Source organism: Lissotriton helveticus, chromosome 10, assembly GCF_964261635.1.
Source record: "Lissotriton helveticus chromosome 10, aLisHel1.1, whole genome shotgun sequence".
NCBI classification, from domain to species: Eukaryota; Metazoa; Chordata; class Amphibia; order Caudata; family Salamandridae; genus Lissotriton; species Lissotriton helveticus.
Window position 1 is genome coordinate 1,081,485,326 of NC_136071.1, and position 21,982 is coordinate 1,081,507,307.

Genomic DNA, 21,982 nt, shown 5'->3' on the forward strand with positions numbered 1-21,982 from the left:
AGATTTCAATCAAACTCCTACTCAGGGAGTCCACTGCTGGTACCCTCTCAGATGGCTGAATAGGAATGGTCTTGGGATGGAACCCCATTGAACAATAAAACGGTGACATGGCTAAAGCTGAGTGCATGCTGTTATTATATGCAAACTCAGCCACAGGAAGAGCTTGTACCCAACTGTCCATCAGAGACGTTAGCAAACAGCGCAAATACTGCTCCATGGTTTGATTGGTACGTTCTGTTACCCGTCGCTTTGTGGATGGTAAGCTGTTGACAAACGTACTTCCATCTTTAATGATCGACACAGGGCAGTCCAAAAATGTGAAACAAACTGTGCCCCTCTATCTGAAACGATGGCAGTAGGAAACCCATGCAGTCGGATCACTTGGGCCATAAACACTTCAGCCAATTCTCTAGATGTAGGTAACCCTGGCAAGGGAACGAAGTGAGCCATTTTTGTGAATAAATCCACAACAACTAAAATGGCCGTAAACCCTGAATCAAGCGGCAAATCGGTCACAAAGTCCCTACTGACCGTATGCCAGGGGGAAGGAGGCACTGGCAATGGGTGCAACAACCCAGACGGAGACATGTGCGAGGACTTACTAACAGCACACACCGGGCATGAAGCCACAAATACCTGTACATCATGGGCCAGAGACTTCCACCAAAACCAACGCATACACAGCTCTTTGGTCTTATTGACCCCCGGATGCCCAACCAAGGACGATGAATGACAATATGTAAGAACCAGTGTACGCAATTCGGGGGGCACAAACAACTTCTTTGCCTGATACAATAACCCATCCTTTAACGTGATTCCAGGTTCCGACAGCCACGGAGCCAGATCTAACTGCTTCATTTCATCCTGCACTTTAACCATGAAATCGTCCATGGAAGCACAACAAACTATCTTATCACCAGGAATCATAAAACAGGACTCCTCCGTCTTGTTTCCTTGTGACGGATCCGCATAAATCCGAGATAATGCGTCAGATTTCCCCTGTTGAGCAGCTGGCCTATACGTGATGGTAAAATCATATTCATTGAAGAATAGCACCCATCTCATCTGTCTGGGAGTTAAAGCCCTAGCGGACCGGAAAAACTCCAAGTTCTTGTGATCCGTATAGATGGTAATGGGGTGACGAGCCCCCCAAAGGTAATGGCGCCATTCCTCAAAAGACAGCTTTATGGCCAATAGTTCCCTTTCGGCAATCGTATAATTCTGCTCAGCAGGTAGTAGTTTCTTTGAAAAATACGCAATTGGATGCATCAACCCAGATTCATTGTCACGCTGAGACAACACGCCCCCAACGGCTAGCTGGGACGCATCCGCCTCTACATAAAACAGAAGAGCAGGATCAGGATGCATCAACACAGGAGCAGATGTAAAAAGCCCAATCAATCTTTCCAAAGCCAACTGTGCCGCAGGCGTCCACTCACACACCACTCCCCTCTTCAACAATGAAGTCATAGGCGAAACAAATGTCAGAGAAATGACTGATAAAACGCCTGTAGAAGTTGGCAAAACCAAGTAGCACCTGTATCTCCCTAACACATGCGGGTATGGGCCAGTTAACTATAGCTTCGATCTTCCGGGGATCCATCTTTATGCCATCCGCAGATATCAGGAATCCCAAAAACTCAACATGTGTCGCACCAAAAGTGCATTTACCCAGCTTGACAAATAAACGGTGTTCCAACAACTTAGACAAAACCTGCGAAACATGAGCATCATGTTCCTCAAAGGACGGGGAAAAAACCAAAATATCATCAATGTAAACAATCACACTGACATCCAAAAACTCATGCAAAACCTCATTTATAAAAAACTGAAAAGCGGCAGGGACGTTACACAAACCAAAAGGCATAACACAATATTCAAACAAACCAAACTTAGTACGGTACGCCGTTTTCCATTCGTCGCCCTCGCGGACGCGAACGAGATGGTAAGCGCCTCTTAAATCAAGCTTTCTGAAAGCCTTGGCATGTCGCAGCTGGTCTAACAACACCGGTATAAGAGGTAATGGGTACTTGTTCTTTATTGTGACCTTATTCAACTCTCTGTAGTCCACGCAAGCGCGAAGATCATCCTCCTTCTTCAGTATACAAAAATATGGAGGAAGACACAGGCAAAGAAGAAGGCCGAATAAACCCATTCTTTAACATCTCATCCAAATACTGCCGTAGATGTTTCTCCTCCGGCTCCAACAACGCATAAACCCTACTACAGGGCAAAATGGCCCCCGGAACCAAATCAATACGGCAATCAAAAGCCCTGTGTGGTGGCAATACACACGCCTGATCCTTATCAAACATCTCCTTATATGCCACAAACGAAGGAGGCAAACCGTTCTGATCGCAACCACTCGCTGCACAAGACAACGGAGACACCCTATCAGTCGCCTCACAATAACAGTGAAGAAGACAATACTCCGAATCAAGCGTAACCAGCCTCCGCACCCAATCGATTCTGGGATTATGGGCCTGTAACCAGGGTACCCCGAGTACCACCCCAAATGCTGGTGCGGCAATCAGATCGAAACAGACCATCTCAGAATGCCCATTATCAAATGTCATCAACAAAGGTTCGGTTTGTCGTACAATCGACCCAGAGGTTAGCTCCGTGCCGTCAATAGCCCTCACGGGTTCAAGTTGTTTCTTCATCACACAGGGAACCATCAACGACTCGGCCAACCCAATGTCCATAAAGTTCCCTGTGGCCCCACAATCCAATAATACCGACAAGGAAGCTCTACCACAAGATGAGTAAGCGAAGCAAGCCGATACCGTGAAATGATGCGGGACTCTTTGAACCGCCCCTTGTACATCATATGGGTTACAAAAACCTCTTTCATGGACTAAAGGAATCTCACAATCCTTTCCCACGAAAGCCACAGCCTTATTCTCCGGAATCCGGGACGGTTTCACTGGACACTCTCGAGCAAAGTGTCCACCCCTCCCACAATACAAACACAACTGCAACAAGCGCCTTCACTCCTTTTCCTGCTTGGATAAGAGACCCTGCACCCCACCCAAAGGCGTAGGTTCAGGATCTAAATTCACGCCCCCATTCTCAGATGTTTCTTTCTTGGTTACAGTTGTCCTTGGGGGTTGAAACCTGATCTTTTCCCCTTTTCTTTCACTCATACGATGGTTGAGTTTGACAATCAAATTGATGAACTCAACACAATCTTCAGGGGGGTCTACAAACTGAGAGACTATATCTTTTAAGTCCTCGCACAAGCCCTGATAAAACAAAGAGGTTCTTTTTGCCATGGGCCATTGTGTCTCTGCTACTAGGCGATTGAAAGTAGCCACATAACCCAAAAGATCCTGCTTACCCTGCCGGAGCTTTAACAATTCAACATCGCTTGCCTGCATAAATGCATGCTTAGCAAACAGACTATGCATCTGGTTCTTAAAGGCCGGGACACTATTCAACACAGCGTCATTGTTTTCCACTAAGGGGACCGCCCAACTAGCTGCAGTACCCGAAAGATATGAGATCACAAACGCTACTTTAGTAGTGTCGTCAGGAAAAGCGGTTGGTCGACACATGAAGTGCAAATGGCACTGGTTCATAAATATAGCATATCTGCTACTATCCCCGGAAAACCTCTCTGGAGCTGCTAGAGGCACCGGCACGGGAGTGTTCACTGTAACGGACAAAGGAGAAGGAGACCCACTCTGCCCCCCACTCCTCTCATATTGAAATGTGGCTGGTTGAATCAATGGGGGCTTAGCCTTAACTGAGGGATCCCTCCCTCTTCTTTTAGTGCTTTCCTTCACCTCGCTCAGTGTCCCCCGTAACTCCTGATTCTCCTGACGCAGGGATTGGACTTCACCCTGTATGTGCGCTAAAGCCTGCATAATTTCCTGCATCGAAGAAGCCCCCCCTGCCGCCTCCTCAACCATTCTTCACTCGGGCGGTGTGTTAATTCGTGGGCTTACTTTTCTGTTCCGTTGCCGACCGGCCCAACACCGCAGGAGTGAAGAACGTCCCAATCCTCTACCCTCACCGTGACCCCCAACACCCGCAATCAAAACGGATGGTGGAGAACACGACACCGGGAGAAGGTGGGTAACAAAACAAGGGAACCCAAGGTCTTGGGGAACACAACTCGTCTCCTCTGGCTTCTTGGCAGCTGACAGCTTGACACAGACGAGACCGCTAAAATGAAAGAAGGAGACAAGATTAAACACACCCCCACTACTATTACCAGTGCCAAGTATACACACGAACCACCGACCTCCCTGCTTACCCCAGATAACAAACGGGAGTGGCTTGATACGAAACAGGAATTCTTCCACTGCAATCGTATTGGTTGTTTCTTGCGTAACTCCAGACCAACAACGCCCCCTCGGGAAACACCGAGAATGACAAAGGGGGTGGAATTCACAATTCTTAGGACAAAAAAGACAGGGGAAAAATGGTATCAAAGGGAATACGAAAGACACCCAAAAAACCCCTGGAATCTAAAAAAGAACACGAAGGTAGCACAAAAACGGCCGTAAGTCAGCTCCTTCGTGAAACCACCCAAACACAGCGTATAACAAGATGGTTTGGATACAAAAAAAGGGATAATAACGGGACGTTAAAACTCAAAGGAAACGCAGCCGCGAATCCCAGAACGTCACCGAAGATCAAAAACAGGTCCCCAATAAAGGGTTCTGAAATGCCCAAGGGAATAGGAAAACAAGGGAGCAGGGGAAAAAGGGGATCAAAACCCAGCACTAGAAAAGACCGCTGGAAAGGAGCTCGAAGGAAGGGAAACAAGGTAGAACCACAGGAACAGGAAACACACGGCAAGGGACCAATAAAGAAACCAAGCACCTGTTTACTGTTGGCAGCCCCCTTTTAAAGCGAGCTCTAGGGAGCGTCCATAAATTCGCATATGCACTTGGCACTTTTAAGAAAAACCGCTAATGGGGAACTAGACAGAAGGAACCAGGCCCCCTTGAACCCCAACAGTACCCCCTCCCAAAAGCCTCCCTACAGGCCTTGGCTTCCCAGGGTGCAGGCGATGAAACAGACGAACTAACCGGGCAGCATGAACCCTACTTGCCGGAACCCAAGAACGGTCCTCTGGGGGATAACCCTTCCAGTCAATTAGGTAATACAGCCGTCCCTTCATCCGCTTGGAATTCATAACAGTTTTAACCTCATACTCCACGTTATCATCTAATAAAACGGGAGGAGGAGGTGGCAACTCTAGAGAAGTGGTGACGTATGGCTTCAACAAAGAGGTGTGAAATAGAGGATGAATACCATGCTCAGCCGGTAAAGCCAACCTGATCGTAACTGGATTCACCACCTTCTGGACAGGAAAGGGACCTACAAACCGAGGCTGTAATTTTCTTGGTCCCGGCAACTTCAGATTCTTCGTTGATAGCCAAACCCTATCCCCAACTGCATACAGAGGAGCTGGCCGTCTATGCCTATCTGCCTGTACTTTCATGGCTTTCTTGGACTCATGTAAATGCTGTTGGGCTTTCTTCCAGATTTCAATCAAACCCCTACTCAGGGAGTCCACTGCTGGTACCCTCTCAGATGGCTGAATAGGAATGGTCTTGGGATGGAACCCCATTGAACAATAAAACGGTGACATGGCTAAAGCTGAGTGCATGCTGTTATTATATGCAAACTCAGCCACAGGAAGAGCTTGTACCCAACTGCCCATCAGTGACGTTAGCAAACAGCGCAAATACTGCTCCATGGTTTGATTGGTACGTTCTGTTTGCCCGTCGCTTTGTGGATGGTAAGCTGTTGACAAACGTACTTCCATCTTTAATGATCGACACAGGGCAGTCCAAAAATGTGAAACAAACTGTGCCCCTCTATCTGAAACGATGGCAGTAGGAACCCCATGCAGTCGGATCACTTGGGCCATAAACACATCAGCCAATTCTCTAGATGTAGGTAACCCTGGCAAGGGAACGAAGTGAGCCATTTTTGTGAATAAATCCACAACAACTAAAATGGCTGTAAACCCTGAATCAAGCGGCAAATCGGTCACAGAGTCCCTACTGACCATATGCCAGGGGGAAGGAGGCAATGGCAATGGGTGCAACAACCCAGACGGAGACATGTGCGAGGACTTACTAACAGCACACACCGGGCATGAGGCCACAAATACCTGTACATCATGGGCCAGAGACTTCCACCAAAACCAACGCATACACAGCTCTTTGGTCTTATTGACCCCCGGATGCCCAACCAAGGACGATGAATGACAATATGTAAGAACCAGTGTACGCAATTCGGGGGGCACAAACAACTTTTTTGCCTGATACAATAACCCATCCTTTAACGTGATTCCAGGTTCCGACAGCCACGGAGCCAGATCTAACTGCTTCATTTCATCCTGCACTTTAACCATGAAATCGTCCATGGAAGCACAACAAACTATCTTATCACCAGGAATCATAAAACAGGACTCCTCCGTCTTGTTTCCTTGTGACGGATCCGCATAAATCCGAGATAATGCGTCAGATTTCCCCTGTTGAGCAGCTGGCCTATACGTGATGGTAAAATCATATTCATTGAAGAATAGCACCCATCTCATCTGTCTGGGAGTTAAAGCCCTAGCGGACCGGAAAAACTCCAAGTTCTTGTGATCCGTATAGATGGTAATGGGGTGACGAGCCCCCCAAAGGTAATGGCGCCATTCCTCAAAAGACAGCTTTATGGCCAATAGTTCCCTTTCGGCAATCGTAGAATTCTGCTCAGCAGGTAGTAGTTTCTTTGAAAAATACGCAATTGGATGCATCAACCCAGATTCATTGTCACGCTGAGACAACACGCCCCCAACGGCTAGCTGGGACGCATCCGCCTCTACATAAAACAGAAGAGCAGGATCAGGATGCATCAACACAGGAGCAGATGTAAAAAGCCCAATCAATCTTTCCAAAGCCAACTGTGCCGCAGGCGTCCACTCACACACCACTCCCCTCTTCAACAATGAAGTCATAGGCGAAACAAATGTCAGAGAAATGACTGATAAAACGCCTGTAGAAGTTGGCAAAACCAAGTAGCACCTGTATATCCCTAACACATGCGGGTATGGGCCAGTTAACTATAACTTCGATCTTCCTGGGATCCATCTTTATGCCATCCGCAGATATCAGGAATCCCAAAAAGTCAACATGTGTCGCACCGAAAGTGCATTTATCCAGCTTGACAAATAAACGGTGTTCCAACAACTTAGACAAAACCTGCGAAACATGAGCATCATGTTCCTCAAAGGACGGGGAAAAAACCAAAATATCATCAATGTAAACAATCACACTGACATCCAAAAACTCACACAAAACCTCATTTATAAAAAACTGAAAAGCGGCAGGGGCGTTACACAAACCAAAAGGCATAACACAATATTCAAACAAACCAAACTTAGTACGGAACGCCTTTTTCCATTCGTCGCCCTCGCGGACGCGAACGCGAACGGGATGGTAAGCGCCTCTTAAATCAAGCTTTGTGAACACCTTGGCATGTCGCAGCTGGTCTAACAACACCGGTATAAGAGGTAATGGGTACTTGTTCTTTATTGTGACCTTATTCAACGCTCTGTAGTCCACGCAAGCGCGATGATCACCCTCCTTCTTCGGTATATAAAAATATTGAGGAAGACACAGGCGAAGAAGAAGGCCGAATAAACCCATTCTTTAACATCTCATCCAAATACTGCTGTAGATGTTTCTCCTCCGGCTCCAACAACGCATAAACCCTACTACAGGGCAAAATGGCCCCCGGAACGAAATCAATACGGCAATCAAAAGCCCTGTGTGGTGGCAATACACACGCCTGATCCTTATCAAACACCTCCTTATATGCCACAAACGAAGGAGGTAAACCGTTCTGATCGCAACCACTCGCTGCGCAAGACAAAGGAGACACCCTATCAGTCGCCTCACAATAACAGTGAAGAAGACAATACTCTGAATCAAGCGTAACCAGCCTCCGCGCCAAATCGATTCTGGGATTATGGGCCTGTAACCAGGGTACCCCGAGTACCACCCCAAATGCTGGTGCGGCAATCAGATCGAAACAGACCGTCTAAGAATGCCCATTATCAAATGTCATCAACAAAGGTTCGGTTTGTCGTACAATCGACCCAGAGGTTAGCTCCGTGCCGTCAATAGACCTCACGGGTTCAGGTTGTTTCTTCATCACACAGGGAACCATCAACGACTCGGCCAACCCAATGTGCATAAAGTTCCCTGTGGCCCCACAATCCAATAATACCGACAAGGAAGCTCTACCACAAGATGAGTAAGCGAAGCAAGCCGATACCGTGAAATGATGCGGGAATCTTTGAACCGCCCCTTGTACATCATATGGGTTACAAAAACCTCTTTCATGGACTAAAGGACTCTCACAATCCTTTCCCACGAAAGCCACAGCCTTATTCCCCGGAATCCGGGACGGTTTCACTGGACACTCTCGAGCAAAGTGTCCACCCCTCCCACAATACAAACACAACTGCAACAAGCGCCTTAGCTCCTTTTCCTCCTTGGATAAGGGACCCCGCACCCCACCCAAAGGCGTAGGTTCAGGAATTAAATTCACGCCCCCATTCTCAGATGTTTCTTTCTTGGTTACAGTTGTCCTTGGGGGTTGAAACCTGATCTTTTCCCCTTTTCTTTCACTCATACGATGGTTGAGTTTGACAATCAAATCGATGAACTCAACACAATCTTCAGGGGGGTCTACAACCTGAGAGACTATATCTTTTAAGTCCTCGCACAAGCCCTGATAAAACAAAGAGGTTCTTTTTGTCATGGGCCATTGTGTCTCTGCTACTAGGCGATTGAAAGTAGCCACATAACCCAAAAGATCCTGCTTACCCTGCCGGAGCTTTAACAATTCAACATCGCTTGCCTGCATAAATGCATGCTTAGCAAACAGACTATGCATCTGGTTCTTAAAGGCCGGGAAACTATTCAACACAGCGTCATTGTTTTCCACTAAGGGGACCGCCCAACTAGCTGCAGTACCCGAAAGATATGAGATCACAACCGCTACTGTAGTAGTGTCGTCAGGAAAAGCAGTTGGTCGACACATGAAGTGCAAATGGCACTGGTTCATAAATATAGCATATCTGCTACTATCCCCGGAAAACCTCTCTGGAGCTGCTAGAGGCACCGGCACGGGAGTGTTCACTGTAAAGGACAAAGGAGAAGGAGACCCACTCTTCCCCCCACTCCTCTCATATTGAAATGTGGCTGGTTGAATCAATGGGGGCTTAGCCTTAACTGAGGGATCCCTCCCTCTTCTTTTAGTGCTTTCCTTCACCTCCCTCAGTGTCCCCCGTAACTCCTGATTCTCCTGACGCAGGGATTGGACTTCACCCTGTATGTGCGCTAAAGCCTGCATAATTTCCTGCATCGAAGAAGCCCCCCCTGCTGCCTCCTCAACCATTCTTCACTCGGGCGGTTTGTTAATTCGTGGGCTTGGTTTTCTGTTCCGTTGCCGACCGGCCCAACACCGCAGGAGTGAAGAACGTCCCAATCCTCTACCCTCACCGTGACCCCCAACACCTTGCAATCAAAACGGATGGTGGAGAACACGACACCGGGAGAAGGTAGGTAACAAAACAAGGGAACCCAAGGTCTTGGGGAACACAACTCGTCTCCTCTGGCTTCTTGGCAGCTGACAGCTTGACACAGACGAGACCGCTAAAATGAAAGAAGGAGACAAGATTAAACACACCCCTACTACTATTACCAGTGCCAAGTACACACACGAACCACCGACCTCCCTGCTTACCCCAGATAACAAACGGGAGTGGCTTGATACGAAACAGGAATTCTTCCACTGCAATCGTATTGGTTGTTTCTTGCGTAACCCCAGACCAACCGCGCCCCCTCAGGAAACACCGAGAATGACAAAGGGGGTGGAATTCACAATTCTTAGGACAAAAAAAAAAGGGGAAAAATGGTATCAAAGGGAATACGAAAGACACCCAAAAAAAACCTGGAATCTAAAAAAGAACACGAAGGTAGCACAAAAACGGCCGTTATTCAGCTCCTTCGTGAAACCACCCAAACACAGCGTATAACAAGATGGTTTGGATACAAAAAAAGGGATAATAACGGGACGTTAAAACTCAAAGGAAACGCAGCCACGAATCCCAGAACGTCACCGAAGATCAAAAAAAGGTCCCCCATAAAGGGTTCTGAAATGCCCAAGGGAATAGGAAAACAAGGGAGCAGGGGAAAAAGGGGATCAAAACCCAGCACTAGAAAAGACCGCTGGAAAGGAGCTCGAAGGAAGGGAAACAAGGTAGAACCACAGGAACAGGAAACACACGGCAAGGGACCAATAAAGAAACCAAGCTCCTGTTTCCTGTTGGCAGCCCCCTTTTAAAGCGAGCTCTAGGGAGCGTCCATAAATTTGCATATGCACTTGGCACTTTTAAGAAAAAACGCTAATGGGGAACTAGACAGAATGAACCAGGCCCCCTTGAACCCCAACATCCTGTTTCCCCCTCGTTCATGTTGTGGTATTGTTGCTAGTCCCTAGTATTGGATATCTGACCAAGTTTTGTTTGCATGGCGGATGATGTGTTGGCCATTGCATATGTGTAGTCTCCATTTTGAATTGCCCGAGTGTGTTCTAAAATTCGCTTTTTTAGTGGGCACGTTGTGCTTCCAATATATCTTTTTCTATAACAGCGTTGGAACATATATACCACGTACGAGGTTACACAGGCTGTATATATATATATATCTACAGGTTCAGCTAGAGCAATGCCGCATTGCACACAATTCAGTCCAGTAAGCGCCTGACGCGTTTCGTGTCCGTGAACACTTTTTCAACGGCTCTGGAAAAACTTGCACAAACATTTCATTTCTTGGTGCCACTTACAGATGAAAACATGTCCCGCCCCAGTGGGCGTGGCCAACCCTGTGGCCTGCTGGACAATGTAGTGCTGAATCTTGCTACATTGAGCCAACCTGGCTGTGCCCCAATTTTAACCCTTTCATGGCTGCTGTCGGTCGTTGAATGTTCGGAGCACTACCTGGCTAGTGCTGCGAACGTTCAACGGCCGACGCAGCCCCGCCAGCTCTTTAAAACTGCCGCACTGCCGCGAAAAAATGGCCGCAGCAAGCGGGTTAAAGGTATTGCCCCAGTGGGTTGGTGATGTATGGATTGGAGCATCACTGAAAGGTTGTCTCTGCAAAAAACCGAATGCTTGACCCATATGCAGTGGCGACGGTAGATGTCACTGCTGGAGTGTTACCAACAACATCAGGGCTTCTCCGCGGCTCAGGCAGGCCGGCAAACATCCACAAACAAGGTTGCCTGTAAAGGAGATGCCACACAACAGGTAAGTATCTGCCACAATCCTTTATTGCAGGTTCAGCGAGAGCAATGCCTCACACCACGCAATTCAGTCCAGTAAGCGTCTGACGCGTTTCGTGTCGGTGAACACTTTTTCAAAGGCTATGGAAAAACTTGCACAACCATTTCATTTCTTGGCGCCACTTATAGATGAAAACATGTCCCGTCCCAGTGGGTGTGGCCAACACCATGGCATGCTGGACAATGTAGTGCCGAATCTTGCTACAGTGAGCCGACCAGGCTGTGCCCCAATTTTAAAGGTATTGCCCCAGTGGGTTGGTGATGCGTGGATTGGAGCATCACTGAAACGTTGTCTCTGCAATATATATATATATATGTAATAAAGGCTCTCTACTTACCTGTAAAATACTTTTTGGGGGGTAAGGCATATGCGGTGTAGAAAAATGTATTGTAAAAGATTTTCATGGTAAAGGTATTTTTGTTGTAAAGCCTTCATTCTAAATCCATTCATTGTTAGGACGTCGTAAATGATGTTTCCCTTCACTGTGGAAACACCTCCATTCCTCCTCCAGTTGAAGGTCCACAGAATTGTTTTTCATTTGAGGCAAAAACTATTACCACAGCCAACGACATTCTGAGGGAAAAGCTCTGTGACTGCAATTACCACATGGCTAGACGACCTTGGTGTATTTATTGTCTCAACATATAGGTTCCAAAACTCTCGCTTGAATGTGATTGGACATTAACAGTACACATGACAAGTGGCTTGATGTCCTGGAAATTTTCCACTACCATGTCAAAGAAACTTGTATTGATTTTCAAGTGACACTTTCCTGGTTTACCTAATGATCTTGCATCAATCTGGATGAGCTGAAAGTGGTGATGGACACCAGCCTAAATTGATGTGAAAACATTTTCAACAGTATAAGTATTGTGTGGGCCTACCAGTGCACTTTCAGAAGGTCGAAAAATATACATGTTTCTGTTTTGTAATTCTTTATTGGAATATCAAACAGATGGGGAAGGGGGAAAGGGAGTTAGGTTGTTGGGGGAGAAGAAAGTTGTAAGGGGAACCAAGGTGCACAATAGATGATATGTTCTGGTGGGTTACAAAGAGCACGGATACATTCATGTAAAATCAAAACATCTGAACAGTGATTAGCTCAATGAAAAAAAATGAAAAATAATAGCAATGATGGGCAAGTCCTGGTGCAGACATGAACAGAAATGGAAATCAAAAATATTAAAGCCTAGACATCAGTAGTACCAACAAGGTCTTTAAAGCACTTTGGGCCCGATGTAGGTAATTCTTATCTACCACTTCTTAAATATCGAATTTTACCGATTCGGTATTTAAGAAGTGGTAAATAAGAAGGGGGGAGATGTAGGTATTTCCAGATGTGTAAATACCGAATCTTTAAGGTATTTACCGAATCTGGAAATACCGAATCGGTATTTCCTATTGATTCCTATGGGCTGTGAAGCCCATAGGAATCAATGGGCAATACCGATTCTGTAATTACAGAATCGGTAAATACCGATTTGCATAAGGGTGCAGGGGGTGTCACTTTGACACCCTCTGGCACCCCCAAAACAGGCTCGGGTGCCATGCCCTAAGGGCAGGTCTGCCTGTCACATGGCATAGGTGTGCATGCACACATGTGCATGCACACCGGAATCGGTATTTTACCATTAAATTGGATTTGATGGTAAAATAACGATTCTGTAAGGCCTCTGGGACTCAGAAGAGTCCCACCTACATCTCGGTGCCTCAGAATCGGTAAATTTACCGATTTTTTTTATTTTACCGAATCGGTAAAATTACCGATTCGGTAATTTTACCGATTCGTTAAAATAATGCCCCCTACATACCTGTCACCCATATACTGGCAACGGCCAAAAATACCGATTTTCGGCCATTACCGACCGACCTACATCTGGCCCTAATTCCCTATGTTCATGATCTCCCGTAAGGCTTCAAAGGAAAGTGACCACATCACAGAGTCTAAAAGCAGGGTGCAAATCTTCCGAACAGGAACAGAGCTAAGAAAATTACTGAATGTGCTAATTTCATATCATATGGCCTGCCATAACTCTGGGAAAAAGGCAGTCATTATCAACAAAAATAATCACCACCTAAAGAGAGGCAAAACCAAAAGGGTTCGCATAACAGAAGCAAGTAAAATTAATTTTGAAAAATCAGTCCCAGAGGGCATATACCTAAAATCAAAATATGCACTAGGGACTCAAATAAGCTACTGTGTAGAGCAAGTAATAATATAATGTGCCATAACTGAGTGAGAGAGATAGAACTGGAGCTGGAAGGAGATGAGCACTGGACTAAACATGAGAGAGGGGAATTTTGGATGGGTTATGAGGGAAGTAGGAGAGATCAGAAAAGAAGGGATAGTGATGGTGGCGGATTGGATATCAGGTCTCTGGCAGTCATGCATGTAGAAGTGGCTGGTATCATCGCAATGGAGAGGAAGAAACTGTATAGAGTGGTTATTGGATGATAGAGAAAATTACTTTTAACCTTTTTTCGATTCGTACTGTGAAAGTCTCTCTTTCGCGAATTGCTTTTCACCAACATGCACCTTCTCCGGGGTCCTAATCTACCGACCCCCAGGGAGCCTCTGGAAGCTTTAACACTGATCTTGCTGAAAACATAGCTATTTTAGCAAGCTCCCTGTCCAACTTCTCGGTATTGGGAGATCTGAATATTCATTTTGATGATGCCTCCTCATCTAGTGTAGAGGAATTGATTGGCAACCTAGGGGCCCTATCCCTTAACCTGAAAGTGAATGGCCCGACCCATTTACTTTACCCCATTTTCACTAATACCAACCTATTAGTAGATAGCCCCCTCCCACTACCCTGGAGTGACCACTATCTGATACCCTTTACTTGGTCCACACCGACCAGCGATCGGTCTGAGCCTCCCCTAAAGAAACTTAGTCAGAATTGATCTAGGATTCCTGTTGAGCCTTGGGCAGATATCCCTAATAACACTCAACCAACTCTAAAAGGGGACCAAGAATCAGAAAAGCTGGAACGTAATGGATGGCTTAAATCCTCTTTAGACGTGGTGGCCCCCAAGAAGCTTAGGAACAATAAAAAGATAGCGTGGTATACTCCCGGCCTTAGAGAACTAGAAACTAAAGTGTAAACAAACAGAGAGACAGTGGAGGAAAGATTTCTCAGAGAAAAAAAAGCAAATTGACAGAGAAGCTGTAAAATTGTACAAATTAGAAATCTGTACAACTCAAGTCAAGTATTACGAAACTAAAATCTCTTCCGCCCCTAATGCCCCGCGAGAAATGTTTAGGATTTTCAAAACACTCACTACCCCGGTACCACCTTCACCACCTGTAGCTGACACACCTAAACGCTGCAATGATATAGCGGAATTTTTTCACACCAAGATTCAATCCATTTACCTTACTTTTCCATTGCCAACCACCCCCCAAAATACCCCTCAGATGGACAATGGGGGAGCCGGTTAGCAACAGATCTGGAGGTCTTTCCACCCTTGGACCTGGAATCCGTTAAAATCTACTTGAATAAATTAAAATCAGGCTCCCCGAGAGATATGGCCCCACCAACCATTCTAAATCGAGTCTCCCACACAGTCGCCCCTACTATATTAGAACTTATTAATTTATCCTTGAGCACAGGGAAGGTCCCATCCTCATGGAAGTAAGCCATGGTTAGAGCACTGCTTAAAAAAGCAGGTGCCGACCCAGAAGTGTTCTCGAATTATCGCCCCATTTCATTGCTGCCAGGGATTGCAAAAATCACAGTGAAACATGTAAATTCCATCCTGTCCACATATCTAGAAAAGAACGGCTGTTTTCACTCTACACAAACAGGATTTAGACCCCAGCAGGGCACAGAGACAATCTTGATTGCTGTCACTGAGGAAACAAGAAAAATTATGGACTCTGAAGGCTCAGCAGCAATTATCCTCCTGGACCTGAGTGCAGCCTTCAATACCGTGAACCATCATTTGCTGATCTCTAGGATTAGAGAGGCAGGGATATCGGGGGCTGCACTGTGGTGGTTGGAGTCTTTAATAGACTGCCGCTCATTCCAGGTCTTCGAGGAAAACTGCACCTCCAAAAGCATGCCCTTGAGGTGTGGGGTGCCACAAGGCTCTTCGCTAAGCCCCACCCTTTTTATATTTATATGAGCCCCCTGGCCAAAATGGTTGAGCCCTTTGGCATTCGAATTGTTACATATGCTGATGACACCAAGTTGGTAGTATCCCGCAACCAACCAGGAAACAGTCTTAACAATCTAGCCAGTTGTCTCAAAACAATCTCAGCCTGGATGGAGCGCTCCTTCCTTCAACTAAATGGAGCAAAAACAGAATTGATGCTTCTGGTTAAATCTCTCCCAGGGGTGTTCACCACCGTATGGCCTAATTGTTTGGGCAGCGCACCAACCCCCAAAGACCAAATAATAAGTATGGGAGTTTGGCTGGACAAGAAACTAAACATGAAAGTCCAAGTACAGAAGGTTACAGGATGCTACTTTGCATTACTAAGGATGATGAGGAAAGTTTTTCCGATATTGTCCTGGGAGGCTAAGAAACTAGTAGTCCAAGCTTTAATCCTCTCCTGTTTGGACTACGTGAATGCCCTTTATGTCGGATCACCACGATCCACAATAATGAGGCTCCAGACAGTGCAGAATTGTGCAGCCAGACTGCTACTGAATATTCCCTGCAGAGAGTCAGCTCGAGCAGCCATAGCTTCGATGCATTGGCTGCCTGTTGCAGAGAGGATACAGTTTAAAGCCCTCTGTGTCACCCACAAGATTATGGCTGCCACAAACCCGCCAATTTTACAGTCAATCATTGTCCCATATCATCCCAATAGAGCTCTGCGCTCTGGAAACAAATGCCTGGCTACTGTCCCGAGAATTCACAAGACCAGAAGTGGAGGCCAACAATTCTCTTATGTTGCCTCCTGAAGGTGGAACACTCTTCCTGAATATATTCGGTTGGAAGAAGACTGGATTTTCGTAGGTAACTGAAGACGTTCTTATTCCCATCCAGTTAAGGTGCGCACTTGCAGACTAAGTCCTTAGCGCTTGGAGGCCTTATGGTAGCCATGCACTTTATAAGTACCTTTTTCATTTCATTTCATTTCATTTTCATTTCATTCACCTCTGTTGATTCAATGACCCATATCTCAGTAGGGGCAATCATATAAAGTATCTCTGTCTCCATCTCCTAGAGTCTTCAAGTGCTACCTCCTCCTGCCGGAACAGCTGGAGCTGAGGGGCTCGCCAAGGGAGCCATGGGTCTCCCAGAATGGGCTATATTGGAGAGGGGGGCATTAGTGAGGGTTGTGGCTGGTCAGTGCACAGGTCAATCCACCAGGATAGATTCATTCAGGAAGGGCAACCATATTTGCATGAAAGTGTCCATATTGTCCTGTATCTTACAGATCACTCATTCATATTTCGCTGTCCTATTAATTGCCATCACCCATTCATCATGGGCGGATCCCTGTTGCGAACACCAGTGTAGCAAAATGCAGATCTTATCAGTTAACAGAGCCATGGCCAATAAGAACCTAGTTTGACTTGTAAGAGTTAGGAGGTGAAACGTGCCATCAAATCAAATCAGTACTTATAGAGGGCAGCTAATCACCCATGAGGGTATCCAGATGATTGGAGTCCTGCTGCTAAGGGAGGGTTCAGTTGAACAGCCTGGTCTTGAGTCCTTTTCTGAATTCCAAGAGAGAGGTTGCAGTCGATAGGTAAAGGGGGAGGACAATCCATGACTTTGCAGCGAGGGAGGAGAAGGAGCGTTCTCCACTGTTGCTTCGGTGGATGTGGGTGGTGTGAGTGAGGGTGGCAGAGCACAGGTGTCTGGAGGGTTGGTGGAAATTCAGGGGGGGTTGATGTATGCAGGTCCTTGGTTGCGTAGGGTTTTGTAGGTGTGGATCAGCATCTTGAACTGACATCTCTTCAGAATGTGGAGCCAGTGCAGCTTCTTCAGGTGGGATTGATGTTTGCTTCCTTTGGAAGGTCGAGGATGAGTCTGGCTACAGATTCTGTATGGTCTACAGTCTCTTCAGGCAGTGCGAGGTGAGTCCTACGTAGAGTGCATTGCCATAGTCCAGCCAACAAGTGACTGGAGCTTGAGTGATGCTTTATCTGTTGTTGACAGTGAGCCATTTGAAGATCTAACAGAGCATGCATAAAGTATGGAGGTAGGCAGAGGATTCTGCATGGAGCTGGCTGTTCATGGAGATCTTTCTGTCCAGGATGATGTCAAGGTTGTGGGTATAGTCTGTCGGAGTGTATGAGGGTCCTAGTTCAGTAGGCCATTGAGTATCATTCCACGGGTAGGTGTTGTTCCCAAAGATTAGCGCTTTTCTTTTGTCCGGGTTGAGATTTAGACAGTTGTTTTCATCCAATCTGTGATGCTCATCATGCAGTTGTGGAAGTTGACCATTGTGGTGGAGGGGTCTTTTGATAGCGAGAGGATGAGCTGAGTGTTGTCTGCATAGGTTATGATGTTTAGTCCAGGGGTTCTGACGATGTTGTCCAAAGGAGTCATGTAGGTGTTGAATAGTGTAGGGCTGAGGGATGAGCCTTGAGAGGCGCCACAGCTGATTTTCTTAAGTTCCGAGTTGAAAGGTAGTAGGCATATTCTCTAGGATCTTCCAGTGAGGAAGGAGGCGATCCATTTGAGGGCGTCTCCTTGGATTCCAGCCTCTTGGTAAGGGTGTGGTAAGATACAGTGTTGAACACTACTGAGAGTTTGAGGAGGATTAAGGTGGCTGTTATCCCTAGTCAAGGAAGCTTCTGATGTTGTCGGTGGCAGTGATCAGGGCAGTTTCGGTGCTGTGGGTGGTGTGGAATCCATATTAGGAGTTCCAGTAGATTTTTGTTCACCAGGTGCTCGCGATTAATGGCATTCTCAAGGACTTTGGCGGGAAAGGGGATCAGCAAGATGGAATAGTAGTTCTTGAGTTTGCTGGGGTCGGCGAACGGTTTCTTGAGAAGGGGTTTGATTACTGCATATTTCCATTTTTCGGGTAGGTGGCTGTGGTGATGGATGGGTTGAAGATGGTGGTGAGCTTGTTGTTGATTATCTTGCTCCTGAGGGTGAAGATGATGTGGGGCAACGGGCAGTGGGTGCTCCTGAGTGGACAGAGTTTGTGATGGCTGTGGTGTTTTGAGTGGTGAGCTGGTCTCAGGTGGTGAGCAAGTAGTTGGGTTTTGCTTTCTGGGAGCAAGGAGGCTGATAATGCAAGCAGCGGTGGTTTGGGGTGGAGATCTTGTTGTAGAAGAAGTCCGCCAGGATGTCACAGAGTTCCTGGGCAGGGGTGAAGATGTATTCGGTGGCTGAGGATTTGGAAAACTCTCTGACGATGTTCAAGATTTCTTTGCAGTGGTTAGAACTGGTTTGATGTGGTCTACCAGGGTGCTCTTTTTTGTCATTTTTAGGAGTTGATTGTATTGGTTGGGGGATGTCTTGAATATGGCTTGGTCTGTGGGTTCCCTGCTGGTGAACCATTTGCTTTCTAGTCGCTTGCAGTTGTGTTGTGTTGTCCTTAGAACCGTGGTGTACCAACTGACCTGTTTTGAGGCTCTCTTGGGTTTGGTGGGCTTGACAGGGTCGACTCTGTTAGCTCAATCAGTGTCATGGAGTAGGACCACTTTTTCTGGCAGAGAAAAGATGTGTCCATTGTATAGTTAAAGGTGTTCTGTACTGAGGTTAAGTATGTGAAGTTATCTGGACATCGGATCTGAATCTGGCATATGTTGCAGTCAGCCTGGGAGCAACACTAACACCTACTGTGATGGAGGAGGCCTGTCGACAGGAGAATTCCCCCCGTCCATACGTTTTGAGATATTGCAATATGTGGGATTCTCCGACTGCCAATGCAGGTGCACCAAGTCCACTGCGAGGAGAATGCTTCAGTTGGAGTTATCACCACCTCTGGGTTGGGGGGAGATGATGTTCCATTTGTAGTTCTTTAAATGATTTCAGTTCTGACTGTGATAGTAAATGATCAATGTGAGGATTCCCCATTTCTTCTATATTGCCCATGAGTGTGGTCATCCTCCCACTTGTATACCAGTGTTGTGCCAGAGACGTGCATGGATATGTAGCCAAGTGTGGGAGAGAAAAAGTTTATTTGAAGAGAGCCAATTATGTTTCATGACTGAATGATGGGACTGACAGGCCTAGCCTTTGGGCAATCAATACTGTACAATATGTGAAAAGCAGGGCCATTGTGGGTAATTTCCTGCTTAATGCTGACCCACAGGGGAGCATCAATTTATATCGGCCAAATATAAACCAATTGAGAGAGATTAAGCACCGTTTAGTAGTGCTCTGCACATGGGAGACTATGGGCCCCATATTGTCTCTGGGCATTCAGTTCTGTGATTCGCAGTTACTGCTTCATGGGACCTCAGATGAAGTTCCTAAATCATGTGTCAAGTATGAGTCATAACTAGGAGAAGGAGCATGGTGAGCACAGAGGTGAACCAGGGCACTATCACCATCTTCACCTCCTGAACTCTAACCCACAGTGAGAGGTTGAGGTGTGTCCCCCAGCTATAATTGGGTCCTGGTTCTCTGGGGCCATTTCTTCTAGGTCCCTGGTAATATATACTCCCAAGTATTTGAGTCATTAGGGTTCCCATTGGAAATTATAGCTCTGTCGCTTTAGTCATCGATCAGGACAGTAAAAAGGGATACACTTTGTCCTAGTTGATTTTACATCCCAAAAAGTCAGAGAAAGCGGAGATGCTGGACATGAGCGCCAGCAGTGAGTTGGGGAGGTCAAGGAGGGTGAGCAAGATGTGATCCATGTACAGGAGGATCTCAAAAGGGCCTAGCAGTGTAGATATGCCTACAAAGCTATCAGCTAGACGACCGGCTGCTGCCAAGGGCTCAACAGGTAGGTGGAAGAGGAAGGGTGACAGACGCCAGCCCAAAAGGATCCCAGCAGAAAACCTCCACAGTTGACCTGTGCTGGGTGTCTTTGAAGAGTCATTTGACCTTGGCAAGAAAGTTGTGACAGAGGCCTAGACTTTGAATAGTATGAAATAGGTAACCCCATTCAATCCTGACAAACGCTTTTTCGATGTTAAGTTAAAGCACCAACTGGATCCCTGGAGGACAATAGGAGATGGAATAGAGTTTGCATATTGCGTCCGGAAAGTCCTGCCAAGTACAAATCACACCTGTGATTGTAGGGACCACTTTCTTAAGTCGGGTGGCTAGGATCCCCTCTGGAATTATGATGTCTACGTTGAGCAGGGATACCGGGCGATAACTACTGGACAAAAGCAAAAACGTACATGATGAAACATGCAGATTACAGAGGCAAAGTAAAAACCGCATTATTTAGCATCTCAATACATATGAAAGAGGGAACAACTTCAAACCCAGACCACAAATTGTTGCAAAATATAATGCGCACCCAGTAGCGTGGTGATAGTAAAAAAAGCCAGAAGCCATGGGATAGATTTAAAAGGGAATGAAGGGTCTTGAGTTATTTTCTGAATGTCTTGAGTCCAGCCCTCATTCCAATTGATCCTGTAAATATGATAGGGATACAACCAGGAATTGCACGTTACACTACACCCAGTCCTTAGAACTTATGATGATGAAGTAATTGCTCACCAGGGAATAAAAAATGTTGCTGTATTTGTAATTTCCCCATTTTGCTATTACCGCATAACTTTACAAAACATTTTAGGATGAGTCCCTGATGGAAAACGTAATTTCAGGAAAGCAGTAGGAATGTTTTACCATATTGTCTGAACCTGTAAAAAAAATGAACAGTATTGTAACCTGGCATGATTATTTGAAGCCTGAAATGTTTTGCCTGTAAGAAACATGGTTATCACAAAAAGCTTCTTATAGAAAACTATCGATTGGATGCTATGTTTTATTAATGTTAGAAGCAGCATAAAAAGGGAGAAAGATTAACTTTTCATGGCAAGTCTGAGAGTTCCAACTACATTTACTATGCTATCCCCTTCTCCAGGGATCATCACATTAATTGCTGTGTACTCCAATATATCAGGTGTTCTAAAGTAATTGGTTGATGCAAACTTCCTCCCGCTGGCGGGAAATCCAGTGAATTTTTCATGCGATAGCTTAAAGAAATGTATTACTACCAATTTCTTGGCAGCGGCAGATGATTTTAATTTAGATCTGGGTGGACTAAGCCTCAAGAAATCTAAATGTGCAGCGGCAGCTCCTAATGTGGGGCGATTGACTTACACAGCTTTTTTAAGCTGCATAATGCGGGTCAGTTAAAAAGATTAAAACATGAATTCTTCATGTATTGATTATAGTTCAGCATATCTGCATCGTCAAGAGTGGAAAGCTTAACACGCATGAGTGATACGTGCTCAGATGTTGTAACAGTGTCTATAATTTGGCTCAGACTACAGAGCCATTCACCTAAGGTTAATTCCGGTGGAAATGTATATACTTTGTAAATCCCGATCTTCAATGCACAGTCAAGGCTGCCTACATACCAAAAAACTGTATTCTAGTTTTCTATAATAGCCAGGGATTTTTAAAAAAAAAAACCTCAGAACTACACGCCAGGGTTGCCTCTTCAGGAAAGTCTAATGTAATATGTAGTTTTAAATAGAACAGACCATTCTATCTGTTGACCTT